This window comes from Suricata suricatta, chromosome 1, assembly GCF_006229205.1.
Source record: "Suricata suricatta isolate VVHF042 chromosome 1, meerkat_22Aug2017_6uvM2_HiC, whole genome shotgun sequence".
Classification (NCBI taxonomy): domain Eukaryota; kingdom Metazoa; phylum Chordata; class Mammalia; order Carnivora; family Herpestidae; genus Suricata; species Suricata suricatta.
In genome coordinates, this window is record NC_043700.1 from 36,447,681 (window position 1) to 36,472,830 (window position 25,150).

Here is a 25,150-nt window from a genome sequence, read left to right on the forward strand (position 1 = left end):
CCGCCGACCCCGCGAGGCGGCGGAGCCCGGCCCGGAGCGGCTCAGCCTCGGGCTCGACGGCCAGGGGCGGTCGCCGGTGGCTCCTCGGCTACTTACCGGGGGAGAAGAGAACCGGGATCCCGGGGCCCCGGACCGGACCGCGGAGATGCCCCAAACTGACACGGCCGCCATCTTGGAGACAGTGAGCTCCGGCCGGGGGGAGGGGAGGCGAGGCGGCGGAACAGCCGCGGGGGGAGGGGAAGCGTCGCGAGGGAACGGCTGCCTGGGGGAGGGAGCGGGAACAGCCTGGGAGGGAGGCGTGGGGGAGGGAGAAGGGGGAGCGCGAGAGGGGGGCGGCCGAGGAGCGGGAAGAGCTGCGCCGGGAGCCGGGAAAGGCCGGAGGGCGGGGCGGAACAGGAGGGAAGAGCCGGCCGGTCAGGTCACGTGGGGCTGGTACAAAAGGCCAAAGCCAAAGTGGGAGGAGGACCTGATGGGGCTGGAGGCCATCAACTGGGGGTTCCTTCTTGTCTTTCTCACGCGGTTAGGTCAGGCGGATAGCGGGGAAAAAGAGATGGTGTATCCCCATTACACAGCTGGGGAAACTGAGGACAGCCGCATGGGTGGGGTGGCTTCTGTAGGGCACGGAAATCCGGTAGCCAGACGATCTGAACTCCCGATGATGTCTGTTTACAGTTAGCGGATCCTCCCTCCCCACTTCTGTACTCTCGCCCCACTTCCACAGTAACTCTCCCGGAACCCGAGGTCGAGAGCTGGGGGAGCGGGGAGGGGACAAAGAGCGGGGAGGAAGTTGCCTCCCTTTATCATTCCCTTTTTGCTCGCACCGCACCCCACACATCTCACCCTACTGTAGGAAAAAGAGTAAGTGCAATGAGGAGGGAGAGAATGGAAACTTAGACACCCGTGTCAAGCCCCTTCACCACAATGACTTCATCCTCCCCACAACCGGGAGGTTTGTTGGACCTTACCAAGCTATTTTTAAAGGAAACAGCAGAGACTCAGATCCAGTGACTTACACAAGGTCACCCAGCTCTTTTGTGGCACACATCTGAGTTTCAGGTCTTGCTCCCTTTTGTTCCAATGCTTGTCTTCTACCCATTCCCTATGCAGAATTGCTCTTTTCCAAATTAAAAGCTGAACCACGAACTGGCACTTGGCACTTTTCATCGCCTGTCTTCTGGCGGCATGTGTGTTTCTTTGTCTTATTTCTAATCTAGTAAATTCCTTGAGGCAGAGATTGAGTCATACATTATTTTTTTTCTGCAATAAATGACAAACAAAAAGACATACTAAGTGTTTAATAATTCTTAGTGGAAGTGTATTCCTGGTATTGGACTTTTAACTGCCTTGTGCCCTTCTGCATAAACTGTCCTCCCCGCACATACCTCGTTATGTTATTTCAGCTTTACATTGTAAACCACCTCTCACTCACTGCCTTAATTTTAATGTGTATCTCTTTTCTGAACTTTTATAGTATTCACCATTTGCCCTATTCCCTGGCACTTGATATATTGCTCTGGTGTACATTTAATGATTCTATTCCCAAACATATGCTCTTTTGGGATGCCTGTTTGCATCTCCAGCTGCATAGTGTTTTATAGCAGTATAGGCTCAAAAAAAAAAATTAGGGGCACCTGTGTGGCTCAGTCAGTTAAGCTCCCAACTCTTGATTTTGGCTCAGATCATGATCTTACATTCCTGGAATGGGGCTCTGCACTGACAGCACAGAACCTGCTTGAGATTCTATTCTCCTCTTCTCTCTCTCTTTCTCTGCTCTCTCTTGCTCGTGCGCTCGCTCTCTCTCTCTCTCTCTCTCTCTCTCTCTCTCTGTCTTTCCCCTGCACTCGATCTCTCTCTCTCTCAAAATGAATGCACATGTTTAAAAACTGTTGCTAGTGAATGAAAATTTTTTCAGCCACTAAGAAAATGGTGGAATTTTTACCCCCAACACAAGCCCTGCCTTGTTTGTTCCTGGACCTCTACTTTCCTTTCTCTATTGCTTTTCTCCATTCAGTAATAACATAAAACATATTTTCAGATGATGGCCCAGCCAACTCAATATCCTAGTTCTGACACTGATAACATAAGTGTGGTGTGGGGAAATTTTCTAAATCACTGTTCATCACTTACTTCCAAGCCATATCCGCAAATGAGGAGAGAAATTTGGGGACACAAGATAATCTATAGAAAGGATATTTTCCATCCTAGTTAAATCAGACAGATGCACGCTCAGGTAAAATGGGAGCTATTTATAATGGAAATACATCTAGGGGGAAAAAAGTGGTGTTGGGTGGAGGGGGGAAATGAATTCTTCATGTGAGACTTGTATGTGGTCTTCACAAGAAAAATTACACAGAGATGAGTTGTGTTTGCTTTGGACAGTTTGGAAGAAAACTAACCCATAGCCAATCCTGTGAAAAGACCAAACTGGAGTTTAGGCACACATTAGCAAAAATTTAAAACAATTTGCAACAACACAACACAGATTAGCTTTTCAAACAGCTTCCAAAGAGAATCTTTGCTTTACATTTGCATAATGTATTGGTGCATCCAGGTCTTCTCAAAATAAAAGGTTTGCAACAAAGATTAAAGTCCTCATCTTTAGCATGTTAAAAAACAACCCCAGCCCTGAAAGGACAGTTGTTGGTGTGGTTTTTTGTTTTTTGTTTTTAACATTTATTTATTTTTGAAAGACAGGGACAGAGCACTAGTGGGGAAGAGAGAGAGAGGAGACACAGATTCCAAAGCAGGCTCCAGGCTCTGAGCTGTCAGCACAGAGCCCAATGCAGGGCTCAAACCCATGAACCGTGAGATCATGACCTGGGCTGAAGTCAGATGCTTAACCAGCTGAGCCATCCAAGTGCCCCCAGTTTTTCTTGATTCAAACTTTATGCAGAATTCATCCTTGTGGGGCTGGCAACTGAAAGTTACCTATCCCTCCCACATTTTGTTCTAGGAATTCCTGCCTTTTCAGTTGTATTTAACTACATTTTATGCAGAGTTCAGCCAAGCCAAAAATTAGAGAGCTGTTCTATTCTTGTTTCAACAGGAAAAGTTTTAGTCCATTTATATTTAATATACTCCTTGCTGAATTTGGATTTATACATGCCATCTTACTATTTATTAACTTTTGCCCATTTATTTATATCCCTTATTCTGTTCTTTCTTGCCTTCTTTTGAATTAAAATATTTTCAATATGCCATTAACCTCCTCTATTAACTTCTTAATTTTCCTATTTTTTAAATAACTTTTTTTAATGTTTATTTATTTGGGGGGGCAAGGGCAGAGAGAGAGGGAGACAGAGGATCCAGAGTGGGCACTGCACTGACAGCAGAGAGCGTGACGCAGGGCTTGAACTCACAAACTGTGACATCATAACCTGAGATGAAGTAGGACATTGAACCCCCTGAGCCACCCAGGTGTCCCTTAATTAACACATTGTCTTAGAAGTCTTACATTATAACATGCCTGTTTTACTTATTACACTGTATTATAAATGACTACTTTTACCACTTCCCCAAGAATGCTAAAAACCTTGGAATACTCTGCTCCCACTTACCCCTTTCCCATTTGTGTTTATAGTTGTCATGGATTTTAATCGTGCATATGTTTTAAGCCATACAAGATTTTATAATCATTGTTCTGTACAGTCAGTACTCATTATACTTACCTACACATTTCCTCTTTATTTACACCTTGTTTCAATATACGTTTATGTGCCTCTGAATGGAATTTTTGCCTTCTGTTTGAATAATTTTTGTGTTCAGAGCAGGTCTGCAGGTGACAAGTTCTCTCCACTTTTGTTTGCCTACAAACTTCATTTTATCTTTAATATATTTGCTAGGTATAGTAATTCTAGTTTAGCATTCTAATTTAGCAAGGGTATTTTTTTCCTCCAGCACTTTGAAGATATCCTCTGGTTTCCATCATTCCTTTGTCACTCCTTTGAAAAGTTAACACCTTTTGGGGCGCCTGAGTGGCTCATTGGTTAAACATCACACTTTGGCTCAGGTCATGATCTCCCAGTTGGCAAGACTGATATGCATCAGGTGAGCACAAGCCCCACGTCAGGCAAGCTCCAGCGCCATTTCAGGTGAACCCCGCTTCTCTCTCTTTCTCTCTCTCTCCCTACCTGCCTCTTTCTCTCTCCTTCTCTGTCTCTTGTGGGACTCTCTCTCTCTCTCTCTGCCCCACATTCACTTGCATGCTCTTTTTCTCTCAAAAAAAAAAAAAGTCTTTTTTTCCTCTAGCTCCTTTTAGTATTGTTTTCCTTCAGTTTTCAACAGTTTTGCTGTGAGATGTCTAGAGTGGTTTTCTTTGTATTTATCCCACTGGGTTCTTGAGTGGGATGAGCACCTCAAATGGAGTTCCTTGAGTCTATGGCATGGTATCTTTTACCTGGTTTGGAAAATTCTTGGTCACTATCTTTGCCTAGCTCTCTTTTCATTTTAGGATTTCAGTTACACATATGTCAGAATTTTTCACTCTTTGCCATCTGTATTGCCTCTCATCTTTTTTTGCCTCTTTTTGCATGAGTCTGTATATTTTGTACCTATCTATCTTCAATCTGTTGAGTTCATTGCATTTTTAAGTTCTAGAATTTTCATATTTTTTTAAATAAAATCAATGCATTTGGAGAAATTCTCCATATTTTTGTTTATATTCTCCACTTTTGCCTATGCTTTCTTGATATACCAATCCCAGCGATTTTAAATCTCATTCTGAACAGTGAACACCTTAATAATAGTGAACACCTTAATAAATCAGAAACTGAACCAACTTGAGGTTAGGTTTTGGCAAGGCTTAGTCCACTTCTTTTTTGCTGCTGTTCCTATAGCACAGCCCTCCAGGTCTTCCAACTGAGAGTCTGTGTGTTCCCTGGGGCCCTTGACCCCAGTGAATACTCCAATCTAATCCTTGTTTCCTCAGAACTGTGAGACTGCAAAAAACTCCACTTTGCTTTTCACAGGTTTTCTGCTTGGTAGCTTAGCTTTCTTTCTCATGCATCTTCAGAACTGGGCAAGTCACCTGTGAGAGACTAGCAGCGTATTCTGCTCATTCACTCTCCTTTCTCCCTGGGAATCTGGCTCCTCTGGTCTTTTAAATTTTGTCTCTCCATCTTTGCTTAATGCCCCAAATCCCTGCTTGTGTCTTTGCCTCTTAGGGCCTTTTCCTTTGCTCTGTTCCAAAACTTCAGGCTGTTCTTATGCCCAGAATTTTCCTGAGGGACAAGGTGCTGGAGAATATTGTATCACCTCTAGGTGTAGTTTCCCCTTCTTTAAGATTGTGTCCTCTTGGGGACCTGGGTGGCTCAGTCGGTTAAGCGTCCGGCTTCGGCTCAGGTCAAGATCTCACAGTTGGTGGGTTTGAGCCCCGCGTCGGGCTCTGTGTTGACAGCTCAGAGCCTGGAGCCTGCTTCAGATTCTCTGTCTCCCTCTCTCTCTGACCCTTCCCTGCTCATGCTGTCTCTCTCTCTCTCTCTCAAAAATAAATAAAAACATTTTTTAAAAATTCAAAAAAAAAAAGATTGTGTCCTCTTAAGTCCTGGTTGCCTCAGTGGCTTGCTGATGCCTCCAAATAGATGGTTTAGATTGTATCTGCTCACTTAATCATTTTAAGTTGGTTCATTGATTGGCTGTAATTACTCCATCATACTCAGAAGTAGGAAAAGTTAAAAATGAAAAGGTCTTCCTTCCTTTTAATTAGAATAATGTCTGAACAAGCCTTTTCTAAGGTATCAAGATATAGTTTGCAACATTGTGTGTATATCAGAATCACCTGAGTACTTTTTAATAAGTAAAGATTCCAGGATTCTGTATCAGACCTCCTGAGTCTGAGTTTCTGAAAGTGAGATGAACTTGGCTTTGTATTTTTAAAAACTCTCCAGGTAAGAACTTCTGTCCTGACCATGATTGGGTAATGGGGACTGGATTTATCTGCCCCTCGTAAACAACTAGAAAACCTAGCAAAATATATATGGAACTATGGTTTTCAGACTTTGGACAATAGACAGCATAAGACAGTGATCACTAAAACATGAGAAATAAACAAGTTGAGCCATATGATTGCTCCAGCTAACTGCTTTGACAAGGTTTCTAGGCCATAGGACAGAGAGTGGGGACCCCAGAGCTTACAACACTGTTGAGTTGAGGAGGCTAATATCAGAACTGAGGGACACCGAAACAGCTAATGTTTGCAAGACAGAAAAGCAGAAAGGAAGAACTCATAGATACAGAACTCAGTATCTACAGAGGAATCCTTTTGATTCTGTGGATGAATACTGATTTGCACCTTTTTGAGGAGAAACTAACTGAGGAAAAGAGTCATCAAAAGAGGGTGGTGAATTACCAAAAGAATCATCAAAAAAGGTAAAACAATTCCCCAAATATCCATATGGATGGAAAGAGTACCTGTTTCCAGAAGCCAGGATAGAAAAAAAACCTTTAAACATTTATGGTCTTAAGTACAGTCCTCAGGAGGACTTAGTATTATTCTTCAGTATGAATTTATCCTATATTAAGGGTTAGTGGAGAGATTTGAAGAAATAATGGCTGTAATATTCCCAAATTGAATAAAATCTATAAACCCACAAATTCAAGGAGTTTAATGAACACCAAACAGAATAAACAAAGTTATAACCACACCAAGGCATATTTTAGTAAAATTGCTGAAAACTAATGATAAAGAGAAAAATCTCAACAATTGCCAGGAAAAAGAAAAGACACATGATATAGATAAAGCAACAAAGAATTATACCAGGTTTCTCATTAGAAACTATACAACCAATAAGAAAAAATTTTAAATATCTTTAGGTTTCAGAAAGATTAAAAAAATCAAACTATAATTCTTTATTCAGTAAAAATATCTTTCAGAAATGAGGGGGAAGAAGAAATTTTCAGACCAAAAAAAACCAGCTAAGGCAGCTTATCACTAGCTGACTTCAACTGCTAGAAATGTTGGTAAATTTTCTTCAGAAAGAAGGGATATATCTTTTATTAGATGGAAATTTGGATTTATGGCAAAGTATTAAGTATACTGGAAATGAGAAATGTGTGGATAAGCATATATTTTTTTAATATAAATCTCTTTATAAGATTGATTTTTAAGGCAAATTAATAACAATGTATGCAGAGTTCAAAACTTATATAGAAGTGAGGTTGAAATGCAGTTGTCTGGGGAAATGGGAATAATGGTTGCAAGGTTTTACAATGTACATGCAGGGGTATACTATTTGAAGATAGACTGAGGTAAGATAAAGATGCATACTACTAACTCTATAGCAACCTATTAGATATACCTAATAGGCCAATACTAGAAATAGAGCCACAAAATTACATAATCTAAAAGAAAGGAAACTAAAAAAAAAGGAAAGTACAGATGAGACAAATATAAAACTATAGGAAAATGATAGATTTTAAACTCAACTGTATTAGCAGTTATATATAAATGGTATAAAATATCCAATTAAAAGGTACAGATTATTGGGGCACCTGGCTTGCTCAATTGGTAAAGCATCTGACTCTTGATCTTGGAATCATGAGTTTGAAGCTCCATATTTGGGGGCAGAGATTACTTTAAAAACATGAATTTAAAAGGTATAGATTATCAGATTGGATAAAAACATGAACCAAATATATGATGTCTATAACAAATTTTTTTTAATTGTAGAGAAAGACCATAACCAGGGGAGAGGGGTAGAGGGAGGGAAAGAATCTAAAGCAGATTCTGTGCAGACAGAGGACGTGGGGCTTGATCCCATGACCCTGGGATTATGATCTAAACCAAAATCAAGAGTAAGACGCTCAACCAACTGAGCCACCGTGGTGTAAAAGATGTCAAAAGTAGTCCTAGATGTCCCTATAAGGAATACATTTTAAGTAAAAAGAAACAGTTTGGATTAAAAGAATGGGAAAAGATATGCAAAGCAAACACTAATGAAAAGAATGCTAAAATTGCTATATATAATATCCAAAAAAAGGTATATTTCATAACAGGGTATATTATCAGGAATAAAAAAGGATATTTTAGAAGGACAAAAGAGTTAATTCATCAAGAGGACATAACAATCATACATGTACCGTTGACTCCTGAGCAACACTGGGGTTAGGGGTGCCAACCCTTGCAAACTCAAAAACTGTGTATAACTTTTAACTCTCCAAAACCTTAACTACTAATAGCCTGACTGGAAGCCTTACTAATAACATGATTGCCGTAATCAATACAATATACCTATTATAATCAATACAACTGCTTCACAGTACCCTAGCCTATACATTAATGAATGAATCATTATACAATGTTTATGGTGTATAGTAATACTGTCATATTTATAATGCAGTATTGGAAACATTGTTATACTTTTAGAAAACCACTTACCTGTGACAATATGCTGATAGTTTCTTCAACTACAAGAGAGAGATATGCTATATAGTGATGTAATTCTTTGAAAGCAAAATTAAAAGCAGAAAATAACACATTATTAATTTTATACTAAATATCACTCACCTTATGCCTATGTGAAGATAGGCTATCCACTTCCATGTGACCCTTACATAGGATTTTTTTTTTAATTAAGTAGACTGCACACTCAATATGGGGCTTAAACTCACAACCCTGAAATTAAGAGTCACGTGCTGTTCCAACTGCCCCAGATGCCCTGGTGTTTTACACAATGAATACTTAGGTGATGATGGTGATGATAACATAAAAAAAGGTCTCATACGTTCTCACTGTACAGTTATTAGATTTTCACACAAAGACACACACACACATACACAACAGATAAGTTTATCAGCTGTATGGCATGAAGATTATTTCTAATTCATTTATTTACTATTAAGTGAAAGTGGATCATCACGAAGGCTTTCATCTTCATCATCTTTTGTCTAGGGGGCTGAGGAGGAAGAGAAAGAGAAGGGTTTGGTCTCACTGTCTCAGGCGCGGCAGAAGGGCAAGAGGTGGAGGATGTGGAAGGAGGCAGGAGAGAAAGACATGCTCAGTGTACCTTGTAGAAATGCATCCTAATTTCTGACTGTTTTGCTCTTTTATTTCTCTAAAAAGTTTCTAGATGATACCAATCCTTCTTCCTTTTTCCCATAGAAGGGTCCGTGTTGTAAAAGATATCAAAAGTAGTCCTAAATAATCAGAGCACTTCTGCCAAATTGTCTAATGTCAATTTGTTTTCTGGCACTTCTTCTACCTCTCCTTTCTCATTCTCTGGCAGAGGTTCAGAAACACTCATCTCCATCAGGTCATCTTCTGTTAATTCCTCTGGTGTGGTATCTATTAGCTCTTGAATTTCTCTGAGATCCTGGTCTTGAAACACTTCACCACCCCCACCTCACCCGCATTATTGGCCACATCCACAGTCCTTGATTTCCTTGATTGGCTCTGTTGTAAATCCTGTGAAGTCATGCACAGCACCTGGACTCTGTTCTCTCTAGCAGGAGCTTACTGTTTCAGGTTTAATGGCTTTCACACCTTTTTCCTATAACAGCAGTAGTATCTTCAGTCATGTAATCCTTTCAGATTTTCGTGATGTTCTCTCTGTCAAAGTTCTCTTTGTAGCACTGACAATCCTTTTCATAGAGTACTGTGCCTTAATGGTCCTTATGCCCTCCAGTCTAGAAACTGAATTAGAGATGTTCAGTTTTGGAGGAAGTAAACCAATTCTATACTTTTGGCATTGAATTCATTAGGTTCTGAGTGGGCAGAGACATTGTCCAAGAGCAAAAGAACCTTAAAAGGCAGTCTCTACTGGTAAAGTACTTTCTAACTTCAGGGACAAAGCATTAATGGAACCAATCAAGAAAAGGGATTCTCAGGGCGCCTGGGTGACCCAGTTGGTTGGGCGTCTGACTTCGGCTCAGGGCATGATCTCACAGTTCATAGGTTCAAGCCCTGCATCGGGCTCTGTGCTGACTACTCGGAGCCTGGAGCCTGCTTCAGATTCTGTGTCTCCCTCTCTCTCTGTCCCTTCCTTGCTTGCACTCTGTCTTGCTCTCTCTCTCAAAAATAAATAAACATGAAAAACATTTGATAAGGAAGGAAGGGAGGAAGGAAGGAAGGAAGGGAGGAAGGGAGGGAGGGAGGAAGGAAGGAAGGAAGGGAGGAAGGAAGGAAGGAAGGAAGGTAGGAAGGAAGGAAGGAAGGAAGGAAGGAAGGAAGGAAGGAAGGAAGGAAGGAAGGAAAGGGATTCTCATTGTCCCTGCCTGCTTCTCGTATAACGAAAAGACTGGCAGCTGGTATTTACCTTTGCTCTTCAAGGCTCAGGGGTTGACACTTTTAGCCAAACCTCTCTCTGAAACATCAAACATTTGCTGGTGTTAAACTCTCCAGTTTTAGATCTTTCACCTTCCTTTTGCTTTGAGTTGTCATATAATAACTTCAGTTTTTGCCCAAATCTATTAGAGTCTCTATGTATGCCTTATGGCAATTCAGTACCCAAATAAAAGTTGCATTTTCAATAGAGGAGGAAAAGGCATTTCATGCCTTCTAGAATAGCTACAGCAATGGCTTCATGAATTTCCTTTTCTTTTTTTAACAATGGTCCTTACATTGGATTCATTTATCTTGAAATGGTGAGCAATTGCAGCTGCAGACCTCAATCTGCCATAACCACCAAGCAATTCAACTCTTTCTTGTAATGTCATGACTTATCTCTGTTTCTTGGGAGTGCTTCCAACATCACCAAGTGGCGCTTCATATGTATTGGTCCTAGGGTGTTATTCAAAGTTTACAGTATTGCACTAAACACAATGGAAAATACATGAGAACTATAAGAAATCACTTTTTACTGCGATACAAAATTTACTGGAGAGTCAAACTGTTCACATGGAGATGATGAGCTTCACTTGGTGTTTTAAGGGAATCCTTGCAACACTCGAGCTCACAAGAGCAACAGGAGGTGACTACAAAAGTATTACAGTAGTACAGTATATACTACAGTTAATGTTATAGAGTTATGATTTAATATGGTATCTCCATGTTTGTTTACATTTCTCTCAACCAAATGGCATCATGTTTGGTCTGTTAAGTGTTGGTGTGCATAAGTTTTGATGAATTTTAACTTTTTATAATTTGGATATATTGTATGGCAGTAAATGATAAAATAGACTAGTATCTACATACATTTTTGTGTGTTCATGACATACCTAACTTTTTCTTGATTGTCTTGATATTTCTAAGCTTCACAAACCTCAAATCTCCAAAATATTGTCCAACATATTTATTTTTAAAAAATTCACATTTAAGTGGACTCATGTAGTTCAAGCTGTGTTGTTGGAGGGTCAACAGTATATGAAACTAGTAACAGACCTTGAAAATGCTGAAGGAAAACATGACAGAAATGAAAAAAGAAATAAACAGAACTGCAAATATAGTTAAAATTTTTAACACACCTGTGTCAGTAACTGATAAAAATCAGTGAAAGAAAATGAGCAATGATATGGAATCCTTGGAAAACATTGTCAACTAATTGAGATTTATAGAACATCATGCTCAACAATAGAAGAATCCATATTCTCTGCTAGTGCACATAAAATATTCACCAAGATTGACTAGATCCTGGGTCATAAAACAAGTTTCAGTAAATCTAAGATTAAAACTGTACAAAGTATTATCTCTGATAAAAATAAAATTAAACTATACTAATTGCAGAAATTTATCTTGAAAATCAGTAAATATTTGCCAATTAACCAACATATGGATCAAAGAGGACATCACAAGAGAAATTAGAAAATGTTTTATTGAATGAAAATGAAAAGAAACATATCAAAATGTGTGGAGTCCAGTTAACATCAGTATTTAGAAGGAAATTTAGAGCATTAAATGGTTATATTAGAAGAGAAGAAATGTCTCAAATCAATCAACATGTCATATACATGAAGAACTTAGAAAAAGAAAAGCAAATACCCATCCCCTCATTGTAAGCAGAAGGGAAGAAATAATAAAAGGTACAATTGACAGAGTGGAAAGCGAAAAAGCAATAGGAAAAAAAAAACTAAGGGTGTGTTGAAAATATTTAGAAAACCATTATATTCTAAGAATATTGACTAGCAAAACAAAGAGAGAAGACTGGAATTAACAATATAAAAAATGAAAGGGGAGACCTTAGCACAGATCTGCCACACAACAAAACAATAAGGAGCGTTATGAACAACCGTAGGCTAATACATTTGACAACGTGGATTGAAAGACATAATCTACTACAGGTCACACAGAAAGAAACATAATTTGAATAACCCTACATCTACTAAAGGAATGGAATTAATAGTTTAACAACCTTCTGCAAAGATGCTTCAGGCATATATGGTCTCACTGGTAAACTCTAGAAACAAACAAGCAATAAATAAAACAAACTCCACATCAGTTTTTCCGGAAAACTGAAGGGAAGAGAAGATTTCCAAACTCAATTCTGAAGTCAGATTACTCTAATTCCAACACAAAAGACATGGCTGGAAAAGGAAGTTCCTTCATGAACATAGATGCATGGATCCAAAACTCTCTTAAAATTTTTAGTGAGCTGAATCTGACTATATAGAAAACAGAAAACGTGTCATGACCAGTTAGGTTTATCCCAGGAACGTAAGGTCAGTTTAACATTTGAAAACCAATCAATGTAATTCACCTCATTAGCAAACTATAAAAGAAAAATTATATTATCACCTCAGCAGATACAGAGAAAGCATTTGACAAAATCCAACATCTATTCCTGATAAAAAAATCTCTCACCAAATTAAGAGTAGGAGCAAACCTTCTCACACCAATAAAGGATATTTATGAAAAATCTACAAGTAACATGATACTCAGTAAATAAAGACCAATACTTGTTCTCTGAGACATTGTCAAAGCAAAGTTGTCTGTTGTCACCACTTCTGTTCAACATTGTGCTCTAGATTTTAAGTTAGATCAATAAGGCTAGAAAATAATAAGACATCCAGATTGGAAAGAAAGAAATAAAACTGTCTTTATTCATAGAAAGCATGTTATCTATCTAGAAAATCCTACAGAATCTACAATTACTAGAATTAATATTTATCAGGCTTGCAGGTCAATATACAAAAATCAAGTGTAAAAACAAACTGAATAAAAAATACAGGATTTAAATTGACCTTTTTCTAGAGAAGATATACAAAGAGCCAATAAGTGCATAAAAAGATGCTCAACATCACTAATCATTAGGGAAATGCAAAATCAAAACCATGAGATACCACTTCGCATGCATTAGGATGTCTCCATGAAAGCACAAACAAAATAACAAGTGTTGATGAGGGTGTGGAGAAAATGCAATACTTGTGCATTGATGTGGAAATGTAAAATGTTGCTACCACTGTAAAAAATAGCATGGTGGGTCTTCAAAAACTGTAAAATAAAAATATCATCTGATCCAGCAATCCCACTTCTGGGGATATGTCCAGAAGAATTGAAAGCAAGAGTCTTGAAGAGCTAGATGCATATCCATATTCAGAGCAGCAATATTTACAATAGCCAAAAAGTGGAAGAAATCTAAATGTCCACTGATGGATGAATGAATAAACCAAATGTAGTATATTCATATTATTAAGGGAATATTATTGGGGCGCCTGCGTGGCTCAGTCGGTTAAGGGTCCGACTTTGGCTCAGGTTATATCCCGCAATTTGCGAGTTTGAGCCTCACTTAGGACTCTTTGCTGACAGCTCAGAGCCTGGAGCCTGGTTCAGATTCTGTCTCCCTCTCTCTCTCTGCCCCTCCCCCACTTGCACTCTGTCTGTCTGTCTGTCTCTCTCAAAAATAAATAAATATTTGAGGCACCTGGGTGGCTCAGTCGGTTAAGCGTCCAACTGTGGCTCAGGTCATGATCTCACAGTTCATGAGTTCAATGCCCGCGTCAGGCTCTGTGCCGGAGCACACTTTGAGTTCTGTGTCTCTTCCTCTCTCTCTGCCTTCCCTCATCCCTGCTCACACTTTCTCTCAAAAATAAATAAAATTTAAAAATAAATAAATAAATAAATAAATCTTTTAAAGGGGAGGATATTATTTACTCTTAAAAAGGAAGGAAATTTTGATATATGCTACAACATAGATGAACCTTGAAATATCATGGTAAGTAAAATAAGCCAGCCACAAAGACAAAAACTATATGACACTACTTATACAAGGTACCTTGAGTAGTCAGATTCATAGAGACAGAAAGTAGAATGGAGGTTGCCAGGGGCTGGGGGGAAAAAGAAATGGGGAGTTGTTGTTTAACGAGTATAGAGTTTCAGTCTTGCAGGATGAAGGGTCTGTGGGTAAACAGTGATGACAGTTGCAAAACAATGTGAATGTACTTAACACCATTGAATTTATACACCTAAAAATGGTTAAGGAGCTAAGTTTTATGGTATGTGTATTTACCACAATTAACAAAATAAACTGTATTACTATATATCAAACAATTAGGGATGAAAATCTAAATAATTTTTTTTACATTTTATTTATTTTTGAGAGACAGAGAGAGACAGAGTGTGAACAGGAGTGGACACAGAGAGAAAAAGACATAGAATCCCAAGCAGGCTTTAGGCTCTAAGCGAGCAGTCAGCACAGAGCCTGACGCGGGTCTCGAACCCATGAACCATGAGATCATGACCTGAGCCGAAGTCAGACGCTCCACTGACTGAGCCACCCAGGAGTCCCAGGGCTGAAAAGCTAAACAACAATATCTTTGACAGTAGCATCAAAAATGTGAAATATTTAGGGGCACCTGGCTGGCTCAGTCAGAAGAGTGAGCAACCCTTGATCTTAGGGTTGTGAGTTTGAGTCCCAAGTCAGGTGTAGATATTACTTATAGAAAAATAAAAATTTTTTTAAAGATGAAATTTTAGGGGTAAATATGACAAAAGATGTGCAGATAGGGGCACCTGGGTAGCTCAGTCACTTAAGTGTCCTACTCTTGATTTTGGCTCAGGTCATGAGATCAATCTCCACATTGAGCCTGCTTGGGATTCTCCCTCTCCCTCTCTCTCTCTGCCGCTCTCTCTCTCTCTCTCTCTCTCTCTCTCTCTCTCTCTCTCTCTCTCTCTGCCCTTATCCTGCTCACGTGTGTGTGTTCTCTTTCTCTCTCTCTAAATAAATAAACATAAAAAAAAGATATTTCCCAAATTGATTTCTAGATTCAATGCAATCACAATCATAATCCCAGCAGGATTTATTAGTAGAGACTGACAAACAGATTCTAAAATTCTTATGGAAATGCAACAGATGTACAATTGTTACACATCTTTGAAAAGAACAAAGTTGTAGGAGTGATGCTGCCTGACTTTAAGACATCCTGAGTTTTCTCATGCAGGGCATTCCAATTAATAGCAGTAAAGCCTAAAATACTATCACATAGGATTGTTGGGAGAATTTTAAAATGTATAATAATTACATTAAAATAGTCTGTATGATATATGCACACTATGATGTTAACACATTTATATTATTATCACAGTATTCTAATTTCCATATCCCGGATTACTAGTGAGATTGACCCTTTTTTTAAAAAATATGGTTATTGGTCACTTATATTTTCTATGAAGTTCTTGTAGTCTTTTCCCTGTTTTTCTATTTCATTGCTTGTATTTTTCTTTATTCCTTATATATTAGTGAATAAAAGGTCCTATTATTATTTTACATAAATATATCAATCCATTCTTTAATCATTTATATGGTGATGGTTGGTACCCTTATCTTGCTTTTGATCTTACAAAAAGAATGCTTTCAAATTGAGGATAATATTTACTGTAGTTTTTGAGAACGCTCCTTATGAGGATGAAAACCTTCTATTTCCACATTGCTAAGAGTTGTTAACATTACCAAATGTTGGATTTTGTCACATTCTTTTCCACAATTAATGACATGATTGTTGATTTTCTCCTTTTATCTCTGAAGATAATGAGTGGCAATGATTGTTTTTCTAACGTTAAATCAACTTGGCAGTCCTGGGACAAACCCAATTTGGTCATGATATATCATTTTTTTAATAAATAGCAGGACTACAGGCATAGGTAATTTGTTTAGGTTGTGTGATTATGTCCATGAGTGAATCTATTCTATCATTTTTCTTTCTTGAAAATTTTTTCTTTCTTTTTATTCTTGCTTATTTTGGTATCAAAGTTATGCTGGCCTCATAAATGAGAAAGGAGAATTTCTTTTTCTATTCTTTAGATAATTTTATAAAATAGAATTACTTGTTTTATAAGCATTTGGAAAAATTCACCAATATAACCATCCAGACCTAGTGTTTCCTTTTATTTCAGACCTAGTGTTTTTATTTATTTATTTTTTAATGTTCATTTTTTGAGAGAGAGTGGGGGGGGGAGGGTAGAGAGAAAGGGTGACAGAGGATCTGAAACAGGGTTTTCTCTGAGAGTGGAGCCCGACGTGGGGCTCAAACCCATGAACTCAAACTCATGACCTGAGCCAAAGTTGGATGCCTAAACCGACGAAACACCCAGGCGTCCAAAATACTGAATCAACTTCTTAATACTTGTAGAATTATTATGATTTTTTTTCTTTCTTTCTTTTAAAGATTTTATTTTAGAGTAATCTCTACACCCAACGTGGGGCCTGAACTCACCACCCCAAGGTCAAGAGTCCCACACTCTCCCCACTGAGCCGCCCAGGCACCCTATCATGGTTTCCTTTGATTAGTTTTGATATTTCTCTGAGTTTGTCCATTTCATCTTAATTTTCAAGATGCTGTTTATAATATCCTTTTATAGTCCATGTAACTTCTGTAGTATCTAAAGTTAGTTTTCTTTATTACTCTTAATATTATTTAATTTTGCCTTCTCACCTTTTCTTCTTTTAATATTATTGGCAGAAGTTTATCAATGCTATAAATATTTTTTTAATTTTTTTTAATTTATTTTTGAGACACAGAGAGACAGAGCACGAGTGGGGCAGGGGCAGAGAGAGAGACACAGATTCTGAAACAGGCTCCAGGCTCCGAGCTGTCAGCACAGAACTCAATGTGAGGCTGGAACCCACCTACCGTGAGATCATCACGTGAGTCGAAGTTGGATGCTTAATCGACTGAGCCACCCAGGCACCCCTGATATAAATCTTTTCAAAGAAATGACTTCTGGATTTGTTGATCTTCTCTATTTTTTGTTTATTTTCAATTTCCTTAATTTTTATCTTTATCATAAATATTTCCTATTTTCTTTAGTTATTCTTTGTTCTTTAACTTCTACATGGCACATTTACTTTCACCTTTTCTTCTTTTCTAATTATTATTATTATTATTGTTTTTATTTATTTTTTTAATGTCTTTTTATTTCTTTTTGAGAGACAGAGAGAGCGCAAGCAGGGGAGGGTCAGAGAGAGAGGGAGACACAGAATCTGAAGCAGGCTCCAGGCTCTGAGCTAACGGTCAGCACAGAGCCCGACATGGGGCTCAAACCCACGAACCATGAGATCTGACCCGAGCCGAAGCCGGCCGCTTAACCGACTGAGCCACCCAGGCGCCCCATTATTAATGTTTTTAAACGTATCTTTTTGAGAAAGAGAGAAACAGAGCGTGAGTGGGGGAGGGGCAGAGAGAGCGGGGAAACACAGGGAAGCAGAATCCAGGCCCTCAGATGTCAGAACAGAGCCTGATGCGGGGCTCTACTCAAGAACTGTGAGATCATCTCCTGAGCTGAAGTCAGATACTCATGAGCCACCCAGGCACCCTTTTCTTCTTTTCTGAAATAAAAATTTAACACTTCTAAGTTTTGGTATGTGGTATTTTCATCATTTAAATTCTAAACATTTTTCTGAGTTACTTAAAATTCTATTTGTTAAGGCACCTGGGTGACTCAGTAGGTTAAGCGTCCAGCTTCAGCTAAAGTCATGATTTCCAGGTCAGTAAGTGTGAGCCCAGCATTGGGCTCCGTGCTGACAGCCCAGAGCCTGGAGCCTGCTTCAGATTCTGTGTCTTCCTCTTTCTCTGCCCCTCCCCTCCACGCGTTCTGTCTGTCTCTCTCTCTCTCTCTCTCAAAAAGAAATAAACATTTTTAAAAAATTCTATTTGTTAATTTTCAAATACAGGGAATTTTTCCGGTTATCTTTTTATTATTCATTCCTAACTTAATTGAGCTGTAATTACAGAACATAACTTGCACAATACTGACCCTTTTAAAATTTGTTGTGAATTGCTTTATTGCCCAGTGCATGATCAATCTTACAAACACTTCGCTGTGCCTGGAAAAAAAGTAATTTTGGTACCCAATACTCTATATATGACTATTGGATCAGGCATCTTAATTTTTTTTAAAGTTCATTTATTTATTTTGAGAGAGACAGAAATAGCAAGTGTGGAGGAGGGGCAAAGAGAGAGGGGGACAGAGAACCCCAAGCAGGCTCTGCATCATCAGCACGGAGCCTGACTCAGGGCTCAAGCTCACAAAACCATTAGATCATGACCTTAGCCAATACCAAGAGTCAGATGTTCAACGGACTGAGCGCCCCTTAATTTTTTTGTTTAAATCTTGTTTCCTTATGATGTTTTTCTCCTGCTTGATTTTTTCATTATTGAGAATAATGTTGTAAAATCTTCTACTATAATGATGGTTTGTTTATTTTCTCTTAAAACTCTCACCAAGTTTAAAAATACAAATATATTTTGAGGCTGTTATTTTGAGCCTATGGTATTAGGTGCAAACACATTTAGAATTGTGACATCATTCCAGGGAATTAAACCCAATACACATTGATATGTAAGGCCCAGTAGCACTTTTTGCCTTATAGCTTAACTGATCTGATGCTAGCTTTCTTTTGGTTAGTATTTTCCTGCTATATCTTTTCCCACTACTTTCCTTCAACTTTCTACATCCTTATGTTGGAAATGTCTCTTGTAAGCTCCGGTATATACCTTTTAAAACTATTTTTAAAGACTTTTTTCTTTAACTAGAACATTCAATCTGTTTATTTTTATTTCTATTTACTTTTACTATTTTATTGTGTGGTTTCTATGTATCCTATATATTCTATATTTATTTGTAGTTACTTTCTTGCCTTATTTTGGATTTTTTTTTAGATTTTTACAAAACTTTACTGATTTGGATTTCCTTTTTTTAGTGGGAATGCCAGAAATTTTCATATGTGTAGTTATCAAGGTCTAAGTTAATATCCTTATCATCTTCTTGAATGGTACAAGAATCCTGGAACATTTAAACTGTGATACCCCTTTTTATTTACTTGGTATTGTTTATATAGATATAGTCTCTATTTTTTAAGCCCTTAAAACATTATTAATTATTTATATAGTGGCTTTTTATTTAGAATTACCCAAATACTTAAAATTTCTTTGCTCACAATTCCTCCCTAAGTCTCAGACCTTTCATGTATAATCATTTCACTCCACTTGAAATATATCCTTTAAAATTTTCTTTAGTGAGAAAACTTTGGAAGCAAAGGTCTTATCTTTTTTATTTTTTACTTTTTACTTTTTTGAAATAACTTTAAAAACTTTTTATTTTGAAGTAATTTTTGATTTATAAAAGAATTACAAAGATACTGCAGAAAGCTCCTCCATGCCCTTCATCCAGCTTTGGGAAAAAACAGAGATGATGTGCACTTCTCATTGCACTGTGTCAGGGGTACGTGATATTGCTATGATACATTTCCAGTGATATTAACCTCAATGGCTGAGATAAGGGGGCTTCTCTGCTGTACAGTTAGTGTTGTTCCATTCTGTCCTGTAGTGTTAGAAGCCAGGCACCCATTTCAACCTGCACTCAAGCGGAAGGTGAATCTCTACCTCTCAAAGAGAGGAGTATTAAAGAATTTACGAACATGCTGAAGCCACCAAGCACGCATGCGATGAATTATCCTCCAGAGGAGGAGGGATAGTGGCAAAGCTTGTGGAGGGGAAGAGGTTATGAGGGTTTCCCCTCAAACCATAAATTTTACTGGAATTTGAGCTGGTACTCTCGTTGGCAATGTTGCTTGGCTCCCTCTCACCCATGGGAGAAAGCCTGCCCTTCTCAGTAAGCCCTATCAAGTTTACCTGCTGAATCCATTTTTCTTGCTGTCCCTGTGCTCTGCCTTCCTGAATTACCTACAACACCTCAGATAGGCTGTGTTTTCTCATATCTACATGTCTCTGCATATACAGTTCTATTCAGACTAGAAAGCTCTTTTTTTTTTGTCTGTCTGAGGCCCTAGGCAATTACAATTTCATTCCCACCTAGCAATAAGAGGCCATTCCACCACACCATAAGGGCAGCTGCACAGCCGCTGTTGTGTGACAGAATACAAGATGAGAGAATCCTCACAAGAGAAGCCTTTCTTCTTTTATAGAACAGACGGATTTTCTTGGTTAGAAGTAATACTTTGGAGTACCGTGACAGTGTAGTGTCCCTAAGTCCCTGGACAGAGTGCCAGAAGGATGGCCAACAGAGAAAACGAATCCAGATTCAGAGGAAGTATCCTTGTGTGACCATATTCCTGCCCCTTTCTAACTGAAGAGGTCCAGTGGTAGGCAATCAGTGGACTGCCATGTGACAACTCATTCCCGTGGAAAGTCCCCACACCAGGGGACTGAGCACTGTTGCTGCCTGCAGGTTAGGCACTCAGCAATAGCAATTAGTGCACGATACACAAGTCTGGTGAGAGTAAGTCCATGCTGATGAGGCTTTCCATAGCTTCTGTCTTGACACAACTACCACTTTATTCATGAGCAACCACTGAATGATTGGAGGTTGACTGGCATCCACAAAGTGAGTCACCCTGCCAAACTAATTATTATGAACCTTCTACACAGTGGAGGGCTTTTGTGAACATTTACCTGGGCACAAATCGTCACATACTCTTGGCCCACTCTGAGAGGTCTGTCCTTACTCCTCTTCCCCAAAGCTCTTTGTCCACGATCATCAGTTGTCAGCATCATGATCATTCCAAGTCACTGATCATCTATTCAAGACTCAAGCCTTTGCCCATGAATGGACCTAGGTTCTTAATTCAGACTATTCTCTCCTTCTAGATTCTGTGGACAAGGAGATATACTGCCTAATGTTCTGCTTTGCTGTCCTTTACAGCAACTTCTGAGAGGGGCTACACTACAAGCACCGTCAATAAACCAGGCTCAAAATAGTTCATCCTCAGTCATCTGGATTCAGGGAGTTCCCCATGATGGCACAGTAATGTCCACAGTGAAGCAGGAGCCAGAATATAGCAAAGGAGACATACAGCAAATATGATCCATCTGCTCTTGAAACAATTGTCTTTCAGGACCTGTTCAGGCATTGTCCTTATTATACATACATACTAATTCCCTTTTTTGATGTAGTACCTTTGGGCAGGCGCAGTGTAACAGCTAATTGGACCAGCTAACACCTGGTCCACGTAAGGCAGCTTGGGTTACATGGTACCTTGGTGTTTAATGACCAGGTGTTCAAACTCTCCCGAAGCCCAGTGGCAAGCCAAAAGCTATTTCTCAAAAAAATACTGGCTCTAAGAACCTGGCACTTTTCCCATGTGTTAGCTCATTACTTGTACTGGGGCTCCAAAGTACCTCCTGATCTTCCCCAGACGCACTGGTGAAGGAAGGCAAAGTCACTAGCCACACATATGTAAGCCTTATCTAAGTTAAGTTAGAGACCTCCCTGCAGGCCAGGATTAGTTTAGCAAGCGAGGCTCTTCTTGATTTGGCCTTGTCTGCCTCTAGAAATTCATCTCCTGCATGCTGTTACAGTCATCCTTCCTCCAACCATATGGAGCTACTTGAGCATTTAAAAATGGATTTTAGAAGGACCATTAAAATTCCTTGTGGTAGAAACTGCTTTAAATTATCTGCCAGTATCTATAAATTCTTGATTCAGGAAAAAGAACTTTTGAGCAAAGTGCCAGTAATTTTGCTAACACTCCTTTAAAAGAAACTTTTGTTGTAAATATAGCAAACATGCAGATATCATATATATATATATATATAAGATATATATATAACTTGCAGAATAATAACACAATCAACATCTATGTCTACATCTCTCTGTCTCTGTCTTGCTCTCTCTCTCTCTCTCTCTCTGTCACACACACACCCCTAAACATGTTCAGACTAGGCAGCTCTTCCTGCTATAGCTCCTGTCCCCATGCTTTAATAAAACCAACTTAAAGGGACACCTGGGGGGGCTCAGTCTGTTAAGCGTCTGATTTCGGCTCAGATCATGATCTTACAGTTCATGAGTTTGAGTCCCACCTTGGGCCTCTGCTGTCAGCACAGAGCCCACTTTGAATCCTCTGTCTCCCTCTCTCTCTACCCCACCCCTGCTTTCTCTCAAAAATAATATATTTTTAAAAACCACCTTTAAAAAACCCAAACACATTCAGATTAACAAATGGAATATTGCTGGTCCTGTTAATGTTTTCCCTGCATTTCCCCTTCCCTGACTTCCAAGTAACCGTTATGCTTTGTTTATACTTTCCATACTTTTCTTTACAGTTTTCTATCAATGTATTTCTAAACTAAACAATACATTGTTTTGGAAAAGTGAGTAACAAGTAGAAACCTAGCTATGTAAAGAAAGGGCCACTGTTAGGATGCATGGCAAAAATATGTCACAGAGGGGCACCTGGGTGGCTCAGTTGGTTAAGCATCTGACCTTGACTCAGGTCATGACCTCACAGTTCATAGGTTCAAGCCCTGCATCAAACTCTGTGCTGACAGCTCAGAGCCTGGAGCCTGCTTCGAATTCTGTGTCTCCCTCTCTCTCTGCCCCTCCTCTGGTCATGCTGTCTCTCTCTGTCTCAAAGATAAATAAACATAAAATAAAAAATATTTTAAAATAATAAAGTATAAAATATTTAAAAGAAATGTGTCAGAGAGAGTGTTTTGCTTTGTATTTTCAGATTCCATGCTCATGAACCACCTCTAGTGCTCATGAATAGATTAAAGCCGACCATTTATGTGGAATAAAGTATCTTCATCTGACTCAGGCAGCTGGACAGAGAGAAGAGCAGAAATTCATTAACATGTGGTTAAGTTAAGTCAAAGGTAGGTAGGAATCAGTACCAGACTCACTGTGTCCTCAGGTTAAAGAGATGGAACAATGGTGACGGGAATCTTGGAAATTATAACCTTCACTATGTTTATCTTTAGGTACCCTGGATAGCTTGCTCTCACATCCAGTGCAGCTGTGATCCTAGGACCTTTCCGAAGGTACCTCTTGGGATTTTCTTTACCCCTGTCTTGTATGGAATTTTCTTTTTTTCCCCTCATATATTTCCTGGTTCTTAGCTAAATCTTCTGTTTTTTCTCCTTGAGAGCATTTTGAGGAAAGATTGCATAGGAAGCAAATTTGGGGGATTTCAAAAGTCTAAAAATATTTTAATCTATCTTCATACACAATCGATAAATGAAGTAGGCATAAAATAAAATTATATAAGAAGGTAATTTTCTCTCCAAATCTTGAAGGCAATGCTCTATAGTCTTTTTACTTGCAGAATTTTTTAAAAAAAAATTTAATGTTTATTTTTGAGAGAGAGAGACAGAATGTGAACAGGGGAGGGGCAGACACATAAACACACACACAAAGAATCTGAAGCAGGCTCCAGGCTCTGAGCTGTCAGCACAGAGCCCAATGTGGGGCTTGAACCCACAAACCATGAGATCATGACCTGAGCTGAAGTCAGACACTTCACTGACTGAGCTCACTTCAGGAGCTCTTAAAACCAGGATTACTTAAAGCCTGGAACATTAAAAATCAGTGAGTTCAGCTCTGGGAGAATCTGGATCATGTTAGGAAACAGAGCCCACACCTTTAAAGAGACAGCAAGGTAAAAGCCCATGCAGATACAGTGTAGAACCAGCAGTTTGAAAAACGCTGAGGGAAGATGGGAGGGAGAGTGATTTTCTCCTTGAGTGATTTTCTCATTTCAGAGTATGGCCTGGAGAGACAGGGATCATGGAGAGACCTCTCCAGGAATAAAGGAGCTTGCAGGTGCCATTTCCTTCTCACCCCCCAGCGTAAATAATGGCCACCCATGGGAATTAGCACACACTGACACTTCTTACCTAACTTGCTTGCACCAAGGGTCAATTCCCTGCACTTGGGTAGATCTGCCCCCCCAGTCATGCTCATTTCAGTCCTGGCACTGTGTGCCTCTCTCCTAGAAGACTGGTGCAAACCCAGCTAATACCATATCTCCTGACATGCACATTTGCCAGACCTCAGTTTCAGTGGCAGGGGCGGGGGCAGGTCTTGCTTCACAAGCAGATCGCCACACAACTTGCTGCCCACAGGAGAAAGAGAGCCTCTGCAGGAAAAGTGGCCAAGACTCAATAAAGGAGCACATAACATACATAGGAAATAGTTCCTGGAATGCCAGGCCCTGGGGAACAGAGAACACTGCACTGCACTCTACTACAGACCTCTTCTTCATAAGGCTATTGTCAAAAGCAAGTGATTAGCTGATTTCCTAACACAGAAACAGACACAGAAATTCAGACCAAAAGAGAGACAGAGGAACATTTCCCAAATGAAAGAGCAAGACGAAACCACAGCAAGAGACCAAAGCAAAATGGATAGAAGTAATATATGCCTGGTAGAAAATTAAAAGTAATGTTCAAAAAGATACTCACTGGACTAGAGAAAAGAGTGGAGTGACATCAGTGAGACCCTAACACCGAGATAAAAAAGAATCAATCAGATCAAGAACACAATAAATGAAATTAAAAATAAACTTGATGGAATAGATAGCAGGCTAGAAAAAGCAGAAGAATGAATGAATGACCTGGAAGACAGAGTAATGGAAAGAAACCAAGCTAGGTAAAGGTGAGGAAAGAAATTATGCAAACTGGGGAATAGTTTTAGGGGAGTCAGTGACTCTATCAAGCATAATAACATCCACATTATAGGAATCTCAGAAGAAGAGAGAGAGAAGGGAGGAGAAAATTTATTTGAAGAAATAATAGCTGAAAATTTCCCTAATCTAGGGAAGAAAACAGATATCCAAATCTAGGAAACACAGAAGTCCCCACCCAAATTTAATCCAAGGAGGTCCCTACCAAGACACATAGTAATTAAAATGACAAAATGTAGTGATAAAAAAATTATTAACGTAGCAAGAGAGGGGTGCCTGGGTGGCTCAGTTGATTAAGTGTCCAACTCTTGGTTTCGGCTCAGGTCACAGTCTTGTGGTTCATGGTTTCAAGCCCCAAGTCAAGC

General features: G+C 39.2%; 1 protein-coding gene and 1 long non-coding RNA gene across 3 annotated transcripts in view; one reads left to right on the forward strand and one right to left on the reverse strand.

Moving 5' to 3' along the window:
• The window catches only part of KAT6A (lysine acetyltransferase 6A), a 104,143-nt gene extending 103,940 nt beyond the window's left edge, over positions 1-203 (reverse strand). For both annotated transcript variants that reach the window (XM_029936462.1, XM_029936454.1), the window contains exon 1: positions 97-203. The gene's annotated coding sequence lies outside the window, so the exon portion shown is untranslated. The remainder of the gene's footprint in view (positions 1-96) is intronic.
• On the forward strand, positions 56-25,150 carry LOC115289353. The gene is made up of 4 exons (XR_003907577.1): positions 56-181; positions 22,833-22,977; positions 23,083-23,142; positions 25,109-25,150. It is a non-coding gene; the product is annotated as an uncharacterized LOC115289353 (long non-coding RNA).